This window comes from Tursiops truncatus, chromosome 13 (assembly GCF_011762595.2).
Source record: "Tursiops truncatus isolate mTurTru1 chromosome 13, mTurTru1.mat.Y, whole genome shotgun sequence".
Taxonomy (NCBI): domain Eukaryota; kingdom Metazoa; phylum Chordata; class Mammalia; order Artiodactyla; family Delphinidae; genus Tursiops; species Tursiops truncatus.
Window position 1 is genome coordinate 76355866 of NC_047046.1, and position 22633 is coordinate 76378498.

A 22633-nucleotide genomic window follows, 5' to 3' on the forward strand; every position below is an offset into this window, starting at 1 on the left:
TACTTCCGCTTTCGTCATCACCACGCGCGCCACCCAGTCCCGAACTAAGCCAGCCGAGGCCTGGCGGAAGTCAGGCGCAGGCGTACTGCGGCTCCGGCCTAGGGGCAGGGAGACCGTTCGGGGTTGAGTGCTATACTCTTTTCTTCCTTTTACGGAAGTCTTATCCTTTGAGATGAGTTATTGTTTCTGGCTTCTTTCACTTGACGGAGAATGGAGAGTGCTCTGTCAATCTTGTGAAAAATGTCATCCCGTCTCCAAGACCCGCTGGTTGGGGACTTTGGGTCCGTTACCATTTACTTCTGTGTAAAGTGGGGGTAATTAAAGTACCTACCTCAGGGTTGTGGAGAATGCTAGTGCTGCGCGGTTAGGCGCACTGCAGAGTGATAAGCGAACACTTCATCCCGCAAGCATTTTCTCAATGGTTATTGTCATGGCTCTAGGAAGCCCCGAGAATTTCAATAAAAGTTATGTATGGCGCTGCCCTCAAGGAGCTTATGGCAGTCTGGTGGGGATGCAGGCTTCTGAACACACGTCTTGTGAAACTGTTAGATCAGATATTATTTATTCCAGTTAACGTTACAGGGAAGGTTAATGGCTTGAGCAGGTGAGTGCTTTATGCGGGACCACAGATGTCAGGGATTAGTGGCAGAACTAAAAGAAGACCTTTTTCCAGCATTCTGTTGTTTGCGGGCACAGTCCTCTTTTTTTTCTTCCTTTCATAGTTTAGCTTCTCAAAGGAAAGCGAAATAGATGTTTAATCACTCCAACGTTTTACTTCCCACTCATTCCCTAATTCTTTCCAAACATCTGGTGTCTCCTAAATAAAGAACTTCCCTCCCTCGCTTCTTACTTAGTATTGTCAGCTACCCAGTTCTTGAAATCTCTTCCGGATAGTGTCCTAATGTCCTTCCTCTAACCTCTTCACTTTCTCCCCTTCTTACTCTTAAGGGCAGAATTTCCTCAAGAGTCTGACGTCCTCTTCTTTCTCACTACTCAAGCTCTGCTCATCTTATCCCCTTCCTGGGCTCCAGGTAGCGATAGAATAGAAATGGCTTCAAATTTAAATTTCTAGCCTGCCCTGTCCTCTGCCCAGCATTTAGAGCTACCTCCCAGAAAGTTCCAAAAAACCATAGGGTTTTCCCACAAGAAAAATTCAACACGTTAAGAGCCATATTAATTATCTTAAACCCCAAACTTCCTTCTCTGATCTCTCCTTAGAATAATATATCACCAAATCTCCATCATGCAGGCTCAAAGCTAAAGCCCTCTCTCTGCCTGCGTCTATCAATTCTCCTTCCTACCCACCCTGTCCCCTTCCAGTTACTGATAAAATACTATAGGGACTCCAGCCCTTAGAATATCAGCACATAATAGACATTTAATAAATATTAAACTATTTAACTGAGCTGCTTAAAATAAGTCGCTGGTTCCTTAATGACTCTCAAGCTTGATTTTGCCTGAAGATACAACCAGATTCCAATTTACCTTTCAATTCAATCCCTAAATGTTTACTGAACACCCACTGAAGACAAGTCTACTGGGCATTAAGAACCTACAAAGATGAATAAGGTGTGGTCTTTGCCATTTAGGATTTTACAATTTAGTGGAAGGCAAGACATGTAATAGTGAAAAGAGAATTCATTTGAGTACCACAGTTGAGTACCACCATGTGCCAGGCTGTTTTAGGTGCTGGATATGAAGCAAAGAGTCAAAAATTCCTCTTTTATCACCAATACAGTAATAAGTCCTGTTGATACCATGTGCTCCCTGATATGCAATGAGGAGAGTGTCACCTGCGGTATTTTAAAAAATCTATAACCTCAGTCTCATCATGAGAAAGTACCATACAAATACAAATGGAGTTTTTTTTTTTAACTTCTACAAAATACCTAACCAGTGCACTTCAAAAATGTCAGAGTCATGAAAAAACAAGGAAAGACTGAGAAACTTGTCACAGGTTGCAGGAGACTGACAACTAAATGCAATATGGGATTCTGGACTGGATCCTGGAACAGAACAAGACAGTGGAAAAACTGATAAAATCTGAATAAAGTCTGTATTTTAGCTAATAGTATTATACCGATGCTAATTTCTTAGTTTTGATAAGTATACCATGGTTATTTAAGTTGTTAACAGTAGGAGATGTTGGGTGAAGCATATATGGGAATCCTCTATATCTTTGCAACTCTTTTGTAAATATTATTTTTAAATAAAATGCTTCCTTAAAAAGTCCTGTTCTTTGGGAGCTTACCTTCTAATGGAATAGAAACTTTTTACCTTTTACGTGTGTGAGATAAATAGAAAATATATATTGGTCTCTGCCCCTGGTTCCTGGCACAGAGCTCCTGAACCCTTGGAATTTCCTGGGTGATCGAAATGTCTTTTGTTCTAATGAGGTGATGCTGGGTGGGCTCCTGGATGAGGACTGATCACCATAAAGTCCAAGCCATGATTAGAAACTTGGAATTTTCAGCCCCCCCACCTCCATCCTCTTGAGAAGACAGAAGGGCTGAAAATGGAGTTAATGATCGATCATGCCTATGTGATGTGATGAATCCTCCATAAAAATCCCCTAAGTATGAGGTTCAGGGAGCTTCTGGGTTGGTGAACGTAGAGGTGCTGGGAGAGTGATGGGCTCCGAGAGGGCATGGAAGCTCCTCGCCCCTTCCCAAATACCTCGCCCTATGCATCTCTTCTATCTGGATGTTCAACTGTATCCTTTATCATAACCTTTTATAATAAACTGGTAAGAGCAAGTAAAATGTTTTTCTGAGTTCTGTGAGCTGCTCTAGCAAATTAATTGAACCTGAGGAGGGGGTCATCGTAACCTCCAATCTATAGCCAGTTGGTCAGAAGCACAGGTAGCATCCCTGTCTTGTGACTGGCATCCGAGGACTGTGTGTGTGTTTGTGTGCGTGTGTGTGTGTGCGTGTGTGTGTGTGTGTGTGTGTGTGTGTGTGTGTGTGTGGCAGTCTTGTGGGACTGAGCCCTTAACTTGTGGGATCTGACACTCTCTCCAGGTAGATAATGTCAGAATTGAATCAAATTGCAAACCACCCACCTGGTGTCGCAGAGAATTGCTTGGTGTGAGGAAAAGCCTTCCAGTATTTGGTGATCAGAAGCATCAGAAGTGAAGTACAGCATGTGTAGGTAAAAAAGACAGGCAGGGAAGAAAGACCTAGCCGGGAAGAACTGAGTCATTCCAGTGTAACATGTTTAAAGATGTAAGTGTAAAAATGTTATATTCTCTATGGTTTACAAAGTATTTTCACATATATTTTCTCATTTCCTAATTCTGTGAAGTAGATCTTAAGTATCTCATTTTTACAGATGTGGAAACCAAGCCTGAGAGAGAGAGGATTTCCCCAATCCATGCAGCTCTTAAGTGGCAGAGCTGGAGTTTGAACCCAGGGAACCTGACTTGGGGTCCAGTATCAGAAGATGGACGGTGACAAGTGCTAGAACAGAGGCAGGACACACCGTGGTACCACAGAAGGGAGAATGCTGAATTTGGAAGGAGTGGTTAGGAATTTCTTAGGGAAGGTATCAGTTAAACTGAATCTTCAAATCTTAAAACTGATTTTGACAGAGGCTAGGCCATTTCAGGCAGAGGAAAAGCATGAATAAAGGCATGGAAGGGTGAAGTATATGACGTGTTTGAGGGATGGCTGGAATGTAGGGGAGCTGCGGGGAAGGAGTGACCGGAGAGGAAACGAAAATGGCACCCGTGGGCACTGCCAGGTGTTCAAGGCTTTGGAGATAAGGAGTCTGGACTTTGTTCTGTAGGGAGTAAGGATTCATTGAAAAGTTCCCCGCCCCCGCTTTGTCCCTCCTTCCCTCCCTGCCTAACTTTGTTCCTTTTAGAAGTAGCTAGTAGAGTCCTGACTTGGTCAGATAACAAGTTTCCCTTGCTCTCCGAAAGCAGAGTATTCCTGTGAAAGCTTCATACGCCAACATGGCGTAAAGCAAAGAAACCATCACCTTAGGGCACATCTTGCTAACAGACACACAGAATAAATCGACACAAAGCACAGGGGCTCACAGACACAGTTCAAAGCGATGGCGGCTCCATGCTGAGATGCTGAGTGTAGTTCCGGGGAAGGAGTTTGGCGGTGCCACTCTCCGTGGTGGTAACTCTGTAACTCACTGCGAAACAAACACTGAACCATATTTTTTCCTGATTTTTCCGTAAAAGCAAAAATCCTCTTCAGATTTCTTTCAGTTAGCAAAAACAGGTACTAACTCAGGTCTTTTGTAAAAGCGAAGTGACACAAAGCAAATTTTCAAAAAGCGGGGGAGACCTGTATTGGTTTTAGGAAGATGAATCTCGCAGTTGTTTTTGTAGGAGGGACCAGGGAGAGAGAGGAGGCAGGAAGGTGAAGCAGGAGGCTACTGCCAGAGTCTTAGCTTTTAGAAAACAGAGTCTGCAGAGCCAAACAGCATAGTCCCCATTCCTGAAGCACAGCTGCAATTTGGACTTTAATTAATACATCCTCCTTCCCTCAATTGCTTTCACCAATTCAACCTGTTAAAATCATACCTATTCTTCTAGTGCCTGTTCCAATGTCGCTTGCTCAAGACACCTTCAGAACCTCTCTGAACTCATAGCACTGTGGGACCTTGAATTGTCCTGAGATAATGCAGGCTAAGTGCCTAATACGGTGCCTGGAGCATAACAGATACTCAGAAATGGTTAGCCTCGCCTGCATAGTGCTCCTTCTTTCTAGACTGTAAGGTCACCAAGGCCTAAGACTTCATCTTATTCTTCTTTTTTTTTTTTTTTTTTTTTGCGGTACGCGGGCCTCTCTCACTGTTGCAGCCTCTCCCGTTGCGGAGCACAGGCTCCGGACGCGCAGGCTCAGCGGCCATGGCTCACGGGCCCAGCCGCTCCGCGGCATGTGGGATCTTCCTGGACCAGGGCACGAACCCGTGTCCCCTGCATCGGCAGGTGGACTCTCAACCACTGCGCCACCAGGGAAGCCCTCATCTTATTCATTTTTATAACCCCTCCCCCCACCCCATGCCCTCACTCCCCACATATACACACAGAGTATGTGCTTAAGGAGCCAAGGTGTGTTAAACAAAATGAAGTTTCCTTGTGAATGAGCTTTGGCTGGTAGGTGGCATCTGTGGATTCATCTTTCCACAGAGTCTCGCATCCAGCCCGCCCAGGACAAAATCCATCTCAGACCATCTTAAAGGAAATGCATAACCTTGAAGGCCTCACAGCAGGAGCGGGCAACCTGCTCAGGTCCACTCAGGAGTCAGCTCTCTGCTTGTTGTGTCACCAGCTCCCTCCCTGCCCTGGGACAGAGCAGTAAGGAAGGCAAAGCACTGACTGGGCTGATCATGGGAAGGAAGTGACTCATCGGGGATCTCAGGCAGAAAACCTGTTCTCCATATCAGGCAGCATACCTTTCTGAATGTGCTGGTCACCTGGAGGCCCAGCCCTTTCCCACTTATTGTTGTTCCTTTTATTCATATGAAGCTACAGAGAGTCCCGGCTGGATAGGTGGGTGTGGGAACCAACCTATCAACATCAGTCAGCCCTGTGAGGATGGGCGTGTGGACAGAGGCATCCATTCTTCATCACGCGTTATCTAAGGTGAATATTCTCTAAGGCATCAGCTCAGAAGAAAAGGTGAGGTGCCTGCCCTCTAGAAGTTTGCAAGCTAAGTCATCATCCCCCAGACTGTGGGTCCTTGGACCACAGATAATGTACATATGTACAAACTGCTCAACCCAAGTCCCTTCCTGAACGTTTTCTCCAAGAATGTCTCCTTTGCTCTTGTGCTGGATTCAGTATTCAAGTGATTTTGGCTGATAGTGTCTTACTTGTTGAAGGAAGGTGGAAAATATTTGATCTCTTCTCAAAACTCCCTTTTCCCTCTCAGAGTAGGAACTATAATTTTTTCAGCTTTCTCCCTCTCTCAAATTCCAGTTAATTGATCTTTACCAATAGAATAGGAAACAGCATTTTATAGCCTTAGATATACTCTCTGATATATTTACAGATGAAATGACTTGCTTCGTAAAAATGCAGTGTAGCAGTGGGTAGGTTGGCGGGGGGGAGAGAGAGTGCGTGCGTGCATTATGAGTGAAACGAGAGATGGTCTGTTGACCATTGTAGCTGTCAGTAAGTGCAGAGTGTGAGGGGGTGTTCACTGGACCAATTTCTCTGCTTTTCTGTATATTTTAAATTCTCCACAGGAGATGTTTTAAAAATTGCATTTCACATTTGCGTCGAACTCCTATTTAAATTCTTTGTCCAATTTTCTACTGTAGTGTGCATCTTTTCATCTTTCTCTTACTGATTTATTAGTCTTTTGTATATTAAGGAATTTTATATTTTGTGATATGTGTTGCAAATATTTTCCCATTTTATCCTTTCAGTTATTACCTGTTTTGGGGTATGAGAATATAAGTTTCAATATAGTCACATTTATCATTCTTTTTCTTTTTGCTATGTTTAGAAGAACCTTACTCACTACTAGGTTACTGGAGACCACAGTACACCTGTGTGTTCTTCACGTACTTTCAAGGTTTCATTGCTTCATTTAAATCTTTGACCTCTCTGGAATTTATTTTGGTGTAACAGTTAAGCTCAGGGTCTGGTTTTGTTGTTTTATTTTTATTTATTCCAAATGGGTGGTCAGTTCCCCCAATGTTATTTACATCCTTCTTTTCTCTACTCATTTGAATGGCTACCTTTATCATATACCAATTTCTCACAAGGATTTGTTTGTCTGAAATCTTGATTTTTAAAAATAGTCCTTTTCACCACCTATTCTTATGCCAGCAGAACTGTTTTTATGACAGTAGCTTTGTAATACAGTACCTTGTGGAGCTGCCTGCCTGATTCACCCTAAGCAGAATGGAAAACTAGCCAAGGGCTCAGGCTCTGATGCTAGAAGGCTTGGTTCAAATCTTGACTGCAGCAAGTGTCAGGCAATTACTTAATCTCTCTAAGCTGCTATTTTTGCATCTATAAAATGTGGAAGGAATACTACCTGTCTAATGGGGGAATTAAATGAAACTAGCATATGGCGGAACTGGGCTTGGAACATGGTTAACACCCACTAAATGTTAGCTATCAATAATTTTCTAGATAGTTAAGGTTTTCTCATATTTACTTTTCCATGTTAACTTTAGTATCATTTTGTCAAGGTCCACCTAAAAAGCTTATTGATTTTGTAACTGAATTGATAGATTAGTTTAAGGCAGATGGGGATCTTTAAAATACTGAATTTTCTTCAGGTTTCAAAAACATGTGATGTCTTTTCTGTCTTCTTGTATGCTTCTTAGTAGAGTTTCATTTTTTTTCTTTAGATAGTTTCTGAACATTTCTTTTAGGCTTATTTCTAAGGTATTTTATTGTGCTATTGTTGTCATCATAAGTAGTATATTTTCTTCTCATATTTTCTAGCTGGTTATGGTCTATAAGTAGGAAACCATGGGATTATATGTAGGTTAAATTGCCAGACATGTTGTTTCTAATAGAATATCAATATACTCTCTTGGAGTTTCTAGATAAACAATGACAACATCTGCAAAGAGCCATATCTTTGCCTCTTTCCCATACAATGTTGAAAGTGTCAAGAGTAGTCATCCTTGACTTTTTCCTAACTTTAAAGGAAATGCTAGTGGTGCTTCACAAATAATCATTTTAAATGTTATTGTGTAAGTTTTCTATTGCTGTGTAACAAATTATCACAAACTCAGCCGCTTAAAACAACACATTTTTATTATGTCACACTTTCTGTAGGTCAGAAGTCCAGGCATGTCCTAGCTGGGCTTTTGCTTTGGGTCTCACAAGGCTGAAATTAAGATGTAACCTGGGCTGCGTTCTCATCTGGAAGCTCAGCTAGGGAAGGATCTACTACTTTGAAGCTCCCTGAAGTTGTTGGCAGAATTCACGATAGCTCACTTCATCAAATCCAGGAACACACACACACACACACACACACACACATGAGTCTCGGCTGCTTCAAGTCTCTGACTCTAGGGAAGGGTCAGACCCTCTTTTAAAGGGCTTTCCTGATTAAGTCAGAACCACCCAGGATAACCTTCCTTTTGATTAACTCCAGGTCAACTTATTAGGACCTTCATTGCATCTGCAAAATTCCTTCACCTTTGCCATATTCTGTTGGTTTGAAGGAAGTCACAGTTTCTGTCTGTACTCAAGGGGAGGGGATTATATAAGGGTATGACTCATTGGATGTCCCTTAGAGTATGTCCACCACAGTAATATTTTACAAGACATCTCTATAAGGGAGATAGGAAAAATTAATATTTTAACATAAGAGAAATATGTAAGATTTCATATTATAAATACTATATAAAATTTTTGTTGGTTCTCTATCTAATTTATGTTTTACAGGACTTTCATAAGTATTACATTCATTAAAATAGGTAATTAGAAAAATGGAGTGACTGACAGAGAAAAAAAATACTGTATTTTATCACATATATGGAATCTAAAAAATAGAACAAATGAATGAATATAATAAAACAGAAGCAGACTCATAGATATAGAGAACAAACTAGTAGTTATTAGTGGGAAGAGGGAAGGGGGAGGGGCAAGGTGGGGAAGGGGATTAAGAGGTACAAATTACTATGTATAAAATAAATAAATTACCAGGATACATTGTACAGCACAGGGAATATATTCAATATTTTATAATAACTTTAAATAGAGTATAATCTATAAAATTTTTGAGTCACTATGTTGTACATCTGAAACTAATATAATACTGTAAATCAACTATATCTCAACTAAAAAAAAGAAAAAAGTGGAGTGACTAAAGACAGAAGCATATAAATAAAGGCTTAATGAAATATCTATGGCTTGCAAAATTGTATGGAGTAGAGCATTTGGTTTAGAAAGAGGAATCACCTCTTTGTTCCTTAGAGAGATGCTGACCAATACATATTCTAGCAGCAAAACTGGTTTAGCTATAGAAGCTCTTATTGTCCACTGAGAGCTCCTTCTCCAGAATGACTTGTTCTTGTTGTCTTTTGAGCAGGGAAAATCTCCCAAGATTGCTACCACCAAATCAACAGAGATCTGGGGTGAGATTGTGGGGATGGAATCATTTTTAGTTCAAAAATCAACCTCCATGTACTTCTCATGGACTAGTTTTAGGAGGAGGATTTAGGAGAGTTTAGGTTCCATTTCTAATAACACCCAGCATGGGATAGCACGATTTCCCAAATGACAACATTAACAACATCAAGTAATGACTGTCTAGATTAGCAAAGGAATTTTGCCTATCGCTATCTAAGCCAAGATTTTCCCAAGAATTACAGCCTAATTTAGTTGTTCATTGTCCCATTTGATTGCTAAATTAAGTCAACTCTACAACAAGATTAAGCAGAAAGAAAACGAATACACTATGAGAGTAGCAGCTATGTGTTTTACAGGAGACGGCTCAGATATGATGTCTGTTTACTAGTGTTTTTTTTCTTCTTCTGAAAATAGTGGAATGCTCTCTTCACTCCTTTATAAACTCATTATTATCAACTTTAAGCAAATTTGTTGAGACCTTAAGCTTTGTTTCCATCTTCCTTTTCAAAGTGTGTAGACTTACATCTGCAGACATTTTCAAAGAGATATCATTGTGTCAGAAAAAAAAAATTGGTTGTGGTTTTGTGTACATGTCATGATTTAATTACTAGCTAAACAGTAAGTGGCACTATGGTAAATTTCTGAGTAATGATGAGCGTAATACTCTGGGTAGAGAGGGGTGTTGAGGCAGGATTGGGGACCCCTGAGTAAGAGGTCAACCTGACCACTCTAAGACAAAATAAGCGGGGCTTCCCTGGTGGCGCAGTGGTTGAGAGCCCGCCTGCCGATGCAGGGGACACGGGTTCGTGTCCCGGTCCGGGAGGATCCCACATGCCGCAGAGCATCTGGGCCCGTGAGCCATGGCCGCTGAGCCTGCACGTCCGGAGCCTGTGCTCCGCAACGGGAGAGGCCACAACAGTGAGGCCCGCGTACCGCAAAAAAAAAAAAAAAAAAAAAAAAAAGCTGGCAATTTTCTTCCTTGTGATTTATCTGTAATTAAAAACAGATTTGAAAAGGATACATTTCAATGGTGAAATGAAAAACCAAGAATTGCCAAACCTAAAAAATGTCTTATGGGCAGCTGTTGTTTCAACGCAGCTTGAGGTCAATATTTTAACTAGATAAGACATTTAATACTCCTGTTTCCATTCTATTTGTAATTGTGTTGGTCTTGGGAATTAAAGTATGTGGGATGGAATTCTGATTTATATGTGTAAATAAATGTAAACCCTAGGATTTTAAGAGGAAACAATAGAATTGGTGATGTACCTATGTTTGAACCAATAGTACTTTTCAATCACTCAACCAACTGGTACTGATTGAGTTCCTATTAAGTAGTCAGACCTGAATCTGATGTTTCAATGAATCCAAATGAGAAGTCAAACATGACCCTTTCTCCGCAAAACTTCTAATATAGTTGGAAAATCAGAGCAGTTACAATCAGAAAGCCGTCTTCACTGGGCAAAATGAATACTAAATACAATGTAGACCTTATGAGTGAAAAAAAAAAAGTGGTGAGAAATGTTGTCTGCTGTGATCATAGAAAAGGTTGGGTCTGAATTGTGCCTAGAGAGGGCACTTTAGAAGCAATGGAGGAATTTACATTTGTTCATAAAAAACACTCTGTGGGGCTTCCCTGGTGGCGCAGTGGTTGAAAGTCCGCCTGCCGATGCAGGGGACACGGGTTCGTGCCCCGGTCCGGGAGGATCCCACGTGCCGCGGAGCGGCTATGCCCGTGAGCCATGGCCGCTGAGCCTGCGCGTCCGGAGCCTGTGCTCCGCAACGGGAGAGGTCACAACAGTGGGAGGCCCGCGTACCGAAAAAAAAAAATTTAAAAAAACACTCTGTGCCACTGAGGAGGGTTGTCCTTTCTCATTATTCAAATTATAATTACAAAATGGAAGTCTTGAAAGCTCAAGTGTTTATTCACAATCTTGGCCAAATTCCACCTTGGAAGAGTAAGCATAGGTTAAAAACCACAGCCAATTCAATTATTTAATTTCACTGTATTAAAGCTCAAGGTTGCCAAATGATCTCATTACCAAATTATATCCTAAGGTCATGCTGGGAAAATAAGCTATTCTATGCCAGACAAACTACTCCCAAGGGCAACTCCTGGCCAATGATATTTTTGAAGTTGCAAAATGGCTGTGTTTTTCATTGCAAAATTCCATCCTCCACCCCTGGTACTCTTGGAGGGTTCCTAGGCTTACCCAATCTAGTGAAACAAAGCGCTGGGCCAAACAGTTATTTAAAAGACACTCAGTAACACATGAGTGACAACTAGTAGCAATCTGAAAAGCAATTTTGTAATAGACTTTACAATTGGACAACTTAGGTCTATAAAAATCATAGGAGAAAGCAGCAAGTCGTAGCATTAATGCCAAGTACCTTCCACATATTGTTATGATCAGGTATTTACCGGTTGTTAAAACACTCTAGTGAGAGATGTCAAGCTAGGGGAAATTACAAATAAAGATGTGAAAAGACTGGAAAGTTCAGCTTTCATTCTTCTTGTTTTAGGACCTGTTTTTAAAATGGTGGGACTTTGTAGGAGCAAAAAGTTCAGGTTCCCTCTTAAAAGAGAAAGTATATACCCCTATCAAGGCAAGGAATACCCCCAAAGAAAGTGGTTTTATTGTGCCAGTGAGAAATTCCAGAAAAGGGATATTATAAGAGCCCCTAAGGAGTAGATTCAGGTCAGGGGAAATATATACCTTGGAGAGAGATGGAGACATTAACTTATTTAGAAGCTGGCTCTCTTCAAAGACCCCAGAGTGTAAAGTATCATGTAATTGATCCAAGTGGACAATATGTCAATCAACAAATCTAAATTGAGTTGACTATTATGTGAAAGGCATCTAACCCTCCAAGCTCCTTCTAAATTTTCCGAATGAAAAAGGCCAGCATTGTGCATTGATTGTCTAAGTAATGGGTATTATGACGCAAATGTGTTTGAGAAATGCCCCCAGAGATGTTGTAATTTTACTGTGTAGTGTCTGCACATTGTCGTGTGGTAGAAAGAGCTCCCTCTGGGCTTGAAGTCTTGACGTCCTAGGTTCTAATCCTGACTCTCCCACTCAACAGCTTCGTGGACTTTCTCAGAGAGTTAAGAGAAGAGTTTGGATGAAACTCGGTGTGATTTAATCAGAAGACCCCAGGTCTATACTCAGCTCTGCAACTCCCTTGCTTTTTGACCTTAGGAAAGTCATTATTAGCTTCTGTTGTTTTTAGTGTGCTTGTTTGTGACGAGGATGAGCTAGATCATCTCTAAAATCTCTTATTGCTTTGCACCAACCCTTCAAAGTGTAGCATAATTATATTACTCGAAATTACTGTGGACACATAGAGATGTATCTCTGCTTTTATGCCAGATTGTTGAGGCACTGTGATATAACATTAAGTATTAGAGATTTTGAGGTGAGACCCAAGGACAGGCACTTAACTGCTCTGAAACCTAGTTTTCTTATCTTTAAAACTGGACTAATGATTCCTACTTTACAAGGTCTCTGCAAAGGTAAGAGATAATGAACTACAATGTCTGGCCCATTGTGGACATTCAATAAGTGGTGGTGTTTTTTATCTTCACCTCCGTGAACCACTTGATGCCAAAGTGTAGCATTATTCCTGTGGGAAAATAAAATAGACTTCATAACAATCTACAGTTTCTAGGGGAGCTTTGTGGTAGACAGCATAATACTATCTTTTGTAATGGAGATGGTGATCAGATATGAAATTTTAGGAAAACTTACTAATGGACTCCAGTAAGAGTCCATTACTTTACAAAGGTATTGGATGTTACCTCTGTAATACCTTTTACTCAGATCTTAGAGTTAATTCTGACACTTAATGCCCATGGTTTCCACCGGTAGTTAGCTCCAGCAGGCCCCAAATTAACTTAAAGGGCTACAGTGTGGACTGGATGAATCTTCTCACCATGGCATTTTTCTTTATGATTCTTTTCAGGCTTCTATTTTTTTGCCACCATTCCTGACATGTCGCTTCGCCACTGCTCTGTGTTTCTACATTTTAGCCACCTCTGGATGCTGTTGGATGCTTCCTCTTTCTCGCAGGCAACCACAGAACAGCAGGCAGGTTTCTGCCAACCTCGCCACTTCCCTTCATCGTGTTTGGAGCAATAGTGATCCTTGTAAGGTGCAAAGTGAGAAACGCTTCACGTTTCACAGAGTAGCGCTCGATTCTGGAATCAACTTTGAATTAATTAACTTATTCCACTTTTGAGCATCTGCCATTCTCTGTTCTTGAACCTGGGACTTCTTGTTGGTTCTCATAAGTAGGCACTGATTCGTACTTGCTTTGATGCTTTCACTGGCAAATCCCTGTATAAGGCACGATCCCTGTTCTCAGAGTTTATAATCCATTGCAGTATGGGGAGATTAGGAGTAGACAGCCCCGAGAGACAAGTGTGAGATGAGTGTTACAGGCAGCGGATGCTGCAGGCGTGAGAAGAGATTGCTCTGGGCTGGACCGGGCTGCCTGCTGAGATGCATGAACTCTTGAGCTGGTCCTTTGCAGCGGGAGAGGAGAGGCCGGGCCAGGCATGGGGGCAGGATGGTGCTGACCACATGGTTTGTGCACAGAAGTTTCACAGAAGATTCTTATTATGCAATCAGTTCATAAGCTCATCTCTGCTGTGGACATTCTTCCTAGCCTAACACAGGGGAGAAAAGTGGGTGTCATGTACTGGATACGTGAACTTGGTTGGATGATACGTCCATGTAAAGTCCAATTTCTTCAACAGTTACAGCCAACATCAAGGGTTAGTGGCACGTTTCAGATGGAACACGTTACTGGGAGAGAGCAGCGCCTAGGTATCTGTGAGCTGCCGCCTCTCCCTCTGCTGCACGTAAATATACACATGTGACGGGTGGGTTGGGGCATACTTATCTCTACAGTGTATTCATTTTATGTAAGAACTTATTCACTAATCAATTCTCCTACTTATGTGAATAAATCCAAATGTAGTAAATCTGTACATTTCCTGGCTGTTCGTTATTTCTGGAATATTCCTGTGATGGATTGGAAGACGTTGCAAAATACTTTTAAAGAAACCTTGTCAGATGTCTGAGCACAGAAAGCAGGAGATTGTGTCTGGGGCTTCTGGCGATGCAGCTCCCAAGCTACTCGTTCTCGTTAAGGGACTCCCAGTGTTTCAGTGTCCTGGTGCTGCTGTAACCAAGTAGCCCAGACTTGGTGGCTTCAAGCAGAAGAAATTCATTCTCTCGTCATTTTGGAGGCTGGAAGTCCCCAGTCGAAGTGTTGGCAGAGGCCTGCTGCCTCTGAAGGCTCCAGGGGAGGGTGCTTTCTTGCCTCTCTTAGTTTCTGGTGGTTGCCTGTAACCCTTGGTGTTCCTTGGTTGGTAGACGAATCACTCCAGTCTCTGACTCTGCTGTCACATCGTGTTCTCTTTTATTATTTTTATTTTATATTTATTTATTTACTTATTTTTGGCTGCGTTGAGTCTTCATTGCTGCACGCGGGCTTTCTCTAGTTGTGGCGAGAGGGGGCTGCTCTTCTTTGTGGTGCGCGGGCTCCTCATGCGGTGGCTTCTCTTGTCGTGGAGCACAGACTCTAGGTGCGTGGGCTTCAGTAGCTGTGGCACGCGGGCTCAGTAGTTGTGGCTCATGGGCTTAGTTGCTCCACGGCACGTGGGATCTTCCCGGACCAGGGATCGAACCGACGTCCCCTGCATTGGCAGGTGGATTCTTAACCACTGCGCCATCAGGGAAGTCCCACATCGTGTTCTCTTCATGTCTGAACCTCTGTGCCCCAATTTTGCTTTTCTTATAAAGACCAGCCATCTTGGATTTAGGGGCCACCCTAATCCATTAAGACTTCATCTTAATTTTTTAAAAAATTGAGATTTATTGACATATAACATTATACTAGTTTCTGGCACACAACATGATGATTTAATATTTGTGTATATTGTGAAATGATCATCACAATAAGTATGGTTAACATTTATCACCACACATAGTTACAACTTTTTTTTTTTCTGTGTACCTCATCTTAATCTGATTACATTTGTAAAGCCCCTATTTCCAAATAAGGTCACCTTCATGGGTACTGAAGGTTAGGACTTGAACACATCTATTTTGGGAGGACAAAATTTAACCAACAGCCTGCAGGTTGTCCAAGCCGAAGAGGGGGGCAGGGCCGTGCTCCTCCACGTGGAGGTGGCTGGCGGGTAGGGGCACAGTCTCCCTGGTGGACAGAGCATGTGAACTTACAAACTCAGCTTGGGCTTTCTTGTTTGAGTTTGGGATCCTAAGCAGGTGGCCCAAAGCAGCGAGGTCGGACTCCATAGACAGCCAGCTGTGGAGTGAATGGCCCTGTGTGTAGCTATGGTACCCGGGTGGGTGACGGGGTGGGGGTGGGGTGGGGGTGGGGGGGGTGGGGGAGGGGGGGCGTTTCTGGCCTCCTGTGGTTTCTGCTTAATTCCTGAGCTGAATTCTCTGGGTTTCCCTTCAGTTCTGTCATCGTCCTTATATCTTTTCACCTAATTCCCTCTCCTTTGTTTAAACTAGACAAAGTCAGTTTTTCCTGTTTGCAAGCAAGAACTCTGAGTAATAGCAATATCAAATTAATTTATTACCCAAACATTACCAGAAGGTTCCAAGGGGCAGCAGAATCCGGGGACAATTAGCTTCAGAAGAGTAACTGCCATTAAGCACATTAACTCTGGCAGGACATTAAATATTGACCACCAGGCCACCCCTTTATAAATAAAGGAGTTACATCAGGAAATTTCAGAATTTTACTCTTCAGTATCCAGAGGTCTGAAAGGGAAATGCAAATCATTTTAAAAATAGTAATTCTAAGAGTTTATGGAATCAGTTCCCCAATGGCAGGTCCATCTGCAAATTTTAAAGAAATTCTTCCACTCAATATGAATTAATTAATTTTCTTAGTTCAACCAATCTATCTGTTAATCAATTAACAATCTGTTAAAATAATTGATGCTCCAAACAGATTTCCTAGTTTTTCAGTCCTAAGTGTGGTAAGAGGTCCCTCTACTGGCTACTCACAGAAACTACAGCTCTCTACCCGCACGGCTGTAACACAGGAATTCAAAAGTAAGCAGTTTACCTTTTGTTGTAACCCCCTCGAAAATTGTCTGAGGTAGTAGCCTCAGGGCAGGAATAAGAAAAGGCACTGATTAGGAAGCCAGCTGTGAAGGAAATCTTGGCCTACAGCTCTCTGAAAAATGAAAATGAAAATGAAAATGCATCCCTATAGAATAACGCTCTTCAGTAGAAAATATTGCAAAAGACACAAGTGTGAGCCATGTATTCATTTTTAAATTGCTTAGTGACCACATTAAAAAAAGAAGTAGGGCTTCCCTGGTGGCGCAGTGGTTGAGAATCTGCCTGCCAATGCAGGGGACACGGGTTCAAGCCCTGGTCTGGGAAGATCCCACATGTCGCGGAGCAACTGGGCCTGTGAGCCACAACTACTGAGCCTGCGCATCTGGAGCCTGTGCTCCACAACAAGAGAGACCTGCGCACCGCGATGAAGAGTGGCCCCTGCTTGCCACAACTAGAGAAAAAGCCCTCGCACAGAAATGAAGACCCAACACAGCCAAAATTAAATAAATAAATAAATAAAGTAATTAAAAAAAAATTCATTTTAATTATGTATTTTTATTTAACCCAATATACCCAAAATGTTATCACTTCAGCTTGTAATCCATATAAAAAATTAATGAGCTATCTTGCATTCTTTTGCTGCACTTAATTCTTTGAAATCTGGGCTGTACTTTCCACCTGTAGCACATCCCACTACGGGGCTAGTGGTTGTTAATTAGACCGCATGGGACCAGGGAAACTCCAATAGCAAGGACAGGAACTCAAGAGATAAGATACTAGCTGTTTCATAATTTACAATTCATGGCTCAGGGTGACATCTCACAAGCTGTCCAAAACCTGTTTAGAAAAGGAACGTCAAAGATGAATAAACTGGCTGTCAAGAGCTTAAAGGTTCATGTTTTCTTTGTATCGTTGTTGGTGATACTTGGTACAAAGGGCTCTGCATAGTGGTTTGACATCATGTATCCGGAGCTTTCAAACATTCAGAACTTCCAGACCAGGGTTTACACCTGTGGGAATGGTAGCAGGGGAATGTGAGCACAAGCCGGCTCTGGGTATTAAGTTCCTGCTGGACAGTTGTTACGGCTCTTTGTCTTTCCATCTGGCACGTCTCTGTGGGCTCTCAGGATGGCTGCAGCCCTCAGTGGTAGAACTCTACCCATGACCTGCAGGAATAGCCTTGAGACTGCCTGCCGTCACCCTCTTGGCTGGCTTTCCTTCCCCCTTCTTGTGGGGTCTGAGGCTGGGTGGGCTAGCGAAAAGGAAGATACATACATAAAATGAAACTGATGAATTAATGTATATAATTTAATTAATTAAAATAAGTATATAATTAAACCAATTAAATTTACTATTGATTATGAAAGTTTTTGTGCTCAAGGGCATTTTTGGTGGGTCCGATTAGAAGGCGCCATGGATTCCAGTGGCAGAGCACGGCTTTTCCGGCGGAGGTGGTCAGAGATGCACCGAGATTCCTGGGTGAAGCTGTTCAACACGCCTGACGGACGCTGTTAGGGAAAAATGGAAACAACTTATTCAACAATAGGCAATTACTTAACAATATATCTCCATAGAATGGCTATTATGCAGCTTTCAAAGGAAGGTTTCAACGAATGCTTTTCCTCTTTATATTTATTTTTCGGTTTTGTCCGTATTACCCAAGTTTTGTATGGTTTGTGGTGAAACTTCGGCCCCGCCCACAGTTTCTTTCCATTTTCCTCTTCCCACGAGGGAGAACAGGGGAAATTCACCTTCCACTAGAGAAGATTATAAGGGATGTGGTGTCAGTGGGTAAAAGGCAAATTCCAAGTAATTTAATGTATGGAGCTAGAACAGGCATACAAGGAAATGTTTGAAGATACAGGATAAATTATGCATGTGATGCGATGAATTTTCAAAAATCAGACATTAAAATTGTAACTATTTTGACAACTGAATTTAGCTCTAAATATAGAGAAAAGAAAATACTCTGGCTTCTTCTAAGTCAATTCAGCTACATTCAGTAATCTGGAGGGGACATTACTGATTTAAAACTTTGTCACACTCAGAACAAACTCAGGCACAGGCAGGGAGTATCCTGGGCACTCTTCCGTTCCCCAGGATAGATATTAGGCTGAGACGGCTTTGTATCGCAGCTGTGTAAGGTCCCCGGAAGAGGGTGACCACGGCGCTTCAGATGCCCTCCTGTGCCTGCACGCACTGTCGGACTGCCGTTTCCCCTGCAGGACTGCCGCAAGCTGGTAACCCCAGCGAGAACCGCTCTGTGGGGCTTGCTGTATCCCTGGGCCTCCTCCAGGGTTTGAGGCCCCGGCCCTACCTGGCCCTGGATTCTGAAACTTCGAGGGAGGCTTTATCTCCCTCTACCTCCAAACGACCTGCCGCGGGCTAGAGAGCTTGTGGGGTTCCCGGGCTGAACGTTACCTGCTTGCTTCCTTTCCTGACCCCCTCCTTCTTCCTCCCCAAATGAGAGGGTCTTCATTTTACTGGAGTAGGGGTAGGGCCTAAGGGACCTGGGTCTGCTCTACGATTTCTATTTTCACATCCTTTCTGCCTTACTCCTTTCAACCGCTTTGTTCTCTAGTTCAGGCCCTGCTGGGGCTGGTGGGAGGGCCAGAGAGTGTACATGACAGATGCCCATGAGCGTGGGAGCCACATGCAACGACATCTCGCAAATCTCCCCCTCCCCTCCTCTGTTCACCAAAGCGTAGGGATTCTGAAGTGGCCCTGTGTGGTAGGGTGGTGGTGGGTCAGGTGACATGGGTCTTGGGGAGCACAAGAGCTAGTCAGGACAGAGAGGCCAGCCTGGGAAGAAATAGGGGCAGAAGTCTGCACCCTCAGCGATGGCAGGTGTTGGAACTGAGTCAAGAGAAGCATCGTGGTAGGACAATTCAGAGTGGAAAGAACTTAACCTACGTTTATGGACCATTTGTCCCACGATTCTAAAAGTTTATTTCTTCTTCTTCTTTTTCATTTATTTAACTTAGAAAGTGATGTGGTTGGAAACGGATTGCTTATTATATCTTGGGCATTAAAACTTACTTTCTTTTAACCCTGAGTAAATGCCTAGACACTTGAAAATGCAATAAATTAAAAGCATGTGGTGGCTTATAGAAATATTCTCTCTCTCTCTCTCTCTCTCTCTCTCTCTCTCTCTCTCTCTCTCTCTCTCTCTCTCTCTCTCTCACACACACACACACACACACACACACACACGTGCACACACCCCCAGTATGTCTGAGCGGGTCAAGTTGAGGGAATGTCTCTCCAAAATGAGCTGTCTAACTGAGGTGGCGATGATGTCACTCACTGGCAGTGAACTCATGGGGGCCGTCATCGAGGCTGACAGAAGTTAGAAAAACGAGTCCCCAGGGAAACACGTTGCTCTGCTTCTAGTTCCTTGAGATGTAAATATGTCTCCGAAAACGAATACGTCTATGCGTTCTCTCTTATCACCCCATAAAAATGTATCCCTGAGGTAGAGCAAATGTCCTGATGGATCTGTGTACTCAGCATTCCTTCCTCAAAGGTGCAGTTCAGCACCCTCATTCCTGGGGTGGCTGGGGACCTGAAATGTGATCTTTTTTAAAATGTATCCCCAAATTCCTTCCCCGCCCTTCTTCAAAGTGTGAGTTCACTGTGTTGAGCCATGATTCAATAAAAAGCGGCTTGCCCCACACCCTGATGAAACGTTCTTTTCGAATGTGTAACAGAAATGCCATCATTTCTAGAAACTGGAAGCCGGTGATTCTCTTGTAGAGGCTTGCTGGGGTGATCCTTTATTGGAACAAACCTCACTGGGAACTGTGCCCAGTCCCTGGGCAGAAAAGCTACCCGATCACACTTGCATCCCAAAGCCAAACATGTTGTCTTACCAGGAAATGAATGAGGTCTCCTAGACATCTTATGGGAGCAGAAGAGGGGGTGGATTTGACCAAGGTGAGAGAGAGGAAGGAAGACTTGAAGAAAGAGAGGAGCAGATCCTCACTGGTTTAGAATTATCCAGAAAAAATTGAGTTTGGTTAGGGAAAATTCTGAATTAGGGAATACTTGAAACATACTTTAATGTTTTGAAACACTGTGTATAACAAACTAAAATACCTATGGTTAGTAGTCAAGTAAATGAAAAATGGACTTTTTGGAGTCCTACATCATATATTAATACATGCTAACTATACAAAAATTATTTTTAACTTTTAAGCAAATATAATCACAGTACCGTATCTACATGAGAATAAGTTTCAAATTAGTGAAGTCAAAATCAATGGAGCTATTGGGCTTATTACTAATACTAAAGTGATTATTGCCTAATAATCAAAATGAGAACTGCTCTAAGGTCTTTGAAAAGACATTGGAAGGGTGTTCCCCTTTCCAATGGAACAATTTGAATTCAAAGGTCTGTAAGGATATACCCTATTGGTAACAGACTCAGATATCAGGAGTGCCGACTCATACGATAAGGGTAATTTTAGTGTTTGAAGAAACTACCACACTGTTCTCCAGAGTGGCTGTACCGTTTTCCATTCCCGTTAGCAGTGTATGAGAGATCTACTTTTTTCCCATCCTCATCAGCATTTGATGTTGTCACTATTTTTTTCTTTTAGTTGTTCTAATATGTGTGCAGTTCCACTAAATCTTTTATAATGCAACAAAAACATTGTCCCACTGAAAATAAAGTTTGTGGGATCTGTGGAGAATAGGGAAACTTGACAAGTTCAGGGAAAAAAATCCATAGGAATGTAATGTGATAGATGTCAGTCTGGAAATGTGAAATGCAAGCATTTCAACAGAAGCCCATGCTTCCAAGGGGAGCGCTTCCCTGAGATTTTCTTCTTCCTTCAGTGAATCTGACACATCATACATTTCGCTTTCGAATCTCTTTAGTCTCCTGCACTGCGTAAACGGTCCTCGGTCCTCCTTAATTTTCCTGACCTTGACACTTTTGAAGATGACAAGCCAGTTATTTGGTGGAATGTCTCTTAGCTTGGGTTTGTCTGATGTTTCCTTAGGATTGGATTCAGACTTTTTTTTTTGGCAGGAATATCACAGAAGTGATGCTGTGTTCTTCTCAGTGCATCCCACCAAGTGGTACATGTTTGTCCCATTACTGCTGATGTTAACTTTAACCCCTTGCTCAGGCCCATTTAAAAAAATATTTTTTAGAACGGTTTTCGTTTCACAACAAAATTGAGAGGAAGGTGCAGAGATTTCCCACATACCCCGTCCCCACACATGCACAGCCTCCCTCGTTATCAACATCCTTCACTGAAATGGGACATTTGTTATACCTGATGAACCTACCTTGACACATCGTAATCCCCCAAAGTCCAGAGTCTTACCTTAGGGTTCACTCTTAGTGCTGTACATTCTGTGGGTCTGGACAAATGTATAATGACATGTATCCATCATTATAACCTCATACAGGGTATTCCCACTGTCCTAAAAATACTCCATGTTCTGCCTATTCTTTCATTCGTCCTCCACCCCCTCACCCCCTGGAAACCACTGATCCTCTTACTGTGCCCACAGTTTTGCCTTTCCCAGAATATCACATAGTTAGAATCATACTGTATGTAGCCTTTTCAGATTGGCTTCTTTCACCTATTAATCTGCATTTACTTTCCTTCATGTCTTTTTGTGACCTGATAGCTCATTTCTTTTTAGCCCTGAATAATATTCCATTGTCCAGATGTACCACAGTTGATTTATCCATTCACCTGCTGAAGAACATCTTGGTGGCTTCCAAGTTTTGGCAATTGTGAACAAAGCCGCTATAAACCTCACATGCAGATTTTTGTGTGGACGTATCTTACCAAGAATATCAAGAAGCATGATTGCTAGATTGTATGGTAAGAGTGTGTTTAGTTTTGTCTGAAATTGGTCTGTAGTTTTCTTTTCTTGTAATATCTTTGTCTGGTTTTGGTATTAGAGTAACGTTTGCTTCACAGAATGAGTTAGCAAGTACTCCTTCTTCTTCTGTCTTCTGGAAGAGATTGTAGAAATTTGGTATAATTTCTTTCTTAAATATTTGGTAGAATTAATCAGTGAGTCCATTTGAGCTTGGTGCATACTGTTTTGGAAGATTATTCATTATTGATTCAATTTCTTTAATAGGTATAAACGTATTCAGATAGTCTATTTCTTCTTGTGTGAGTTTTGGCAGATGGTATCTTTCTGGGAATTGGTCTATTTCATCCAGGTTATCAAATTTGTGGCTAGAGAGTCTCTTGGCCTCAGTAAACCCATCTGTAAAATGGGGAGGCAAATTGCTGCCTGCCTGGTTCATGAAGAGGGAGGATTGTGGATTAAGAGCATGGCCTTCTCACAGCAAAGGTGTTACATACATACAGGTCTTATTATTCTTAGTGGTAACACTATGTGTTTTCTTTTCTTTCATTGACTTAACATGAAGATTAAAATTTGCTTCTCCCTTGTCTCGAAGAGTCCTGAGCTTAAT

General features: G+C 42.2%; 1 long non-coding RNA gene across 2 annotated transcripts; it reads left to right on the plus strand.

The window, feature by feature from the left end:
* The first annotated feature begins 5430 nt into the window (after window positions 1–5430).
* Window positions 5431–10271, plus strand: LOC141276223 (uncharacterized). Of its 2 annotated transcripts, none has more exons than XR_012325465.1 (2): window positions 5431–5641; window positions 7766–10271. It is a non-coding gene; the product is annotated as an uncharacterized lncRNA (long non-coding RNA). The 2 variants fall into 2 exon arrangements; XR_012325466.1 differs by having other exon boundaries at window positions 5431–5605.
* Window positions 10272–22633: the final 12362 nt, after the last annotated feature.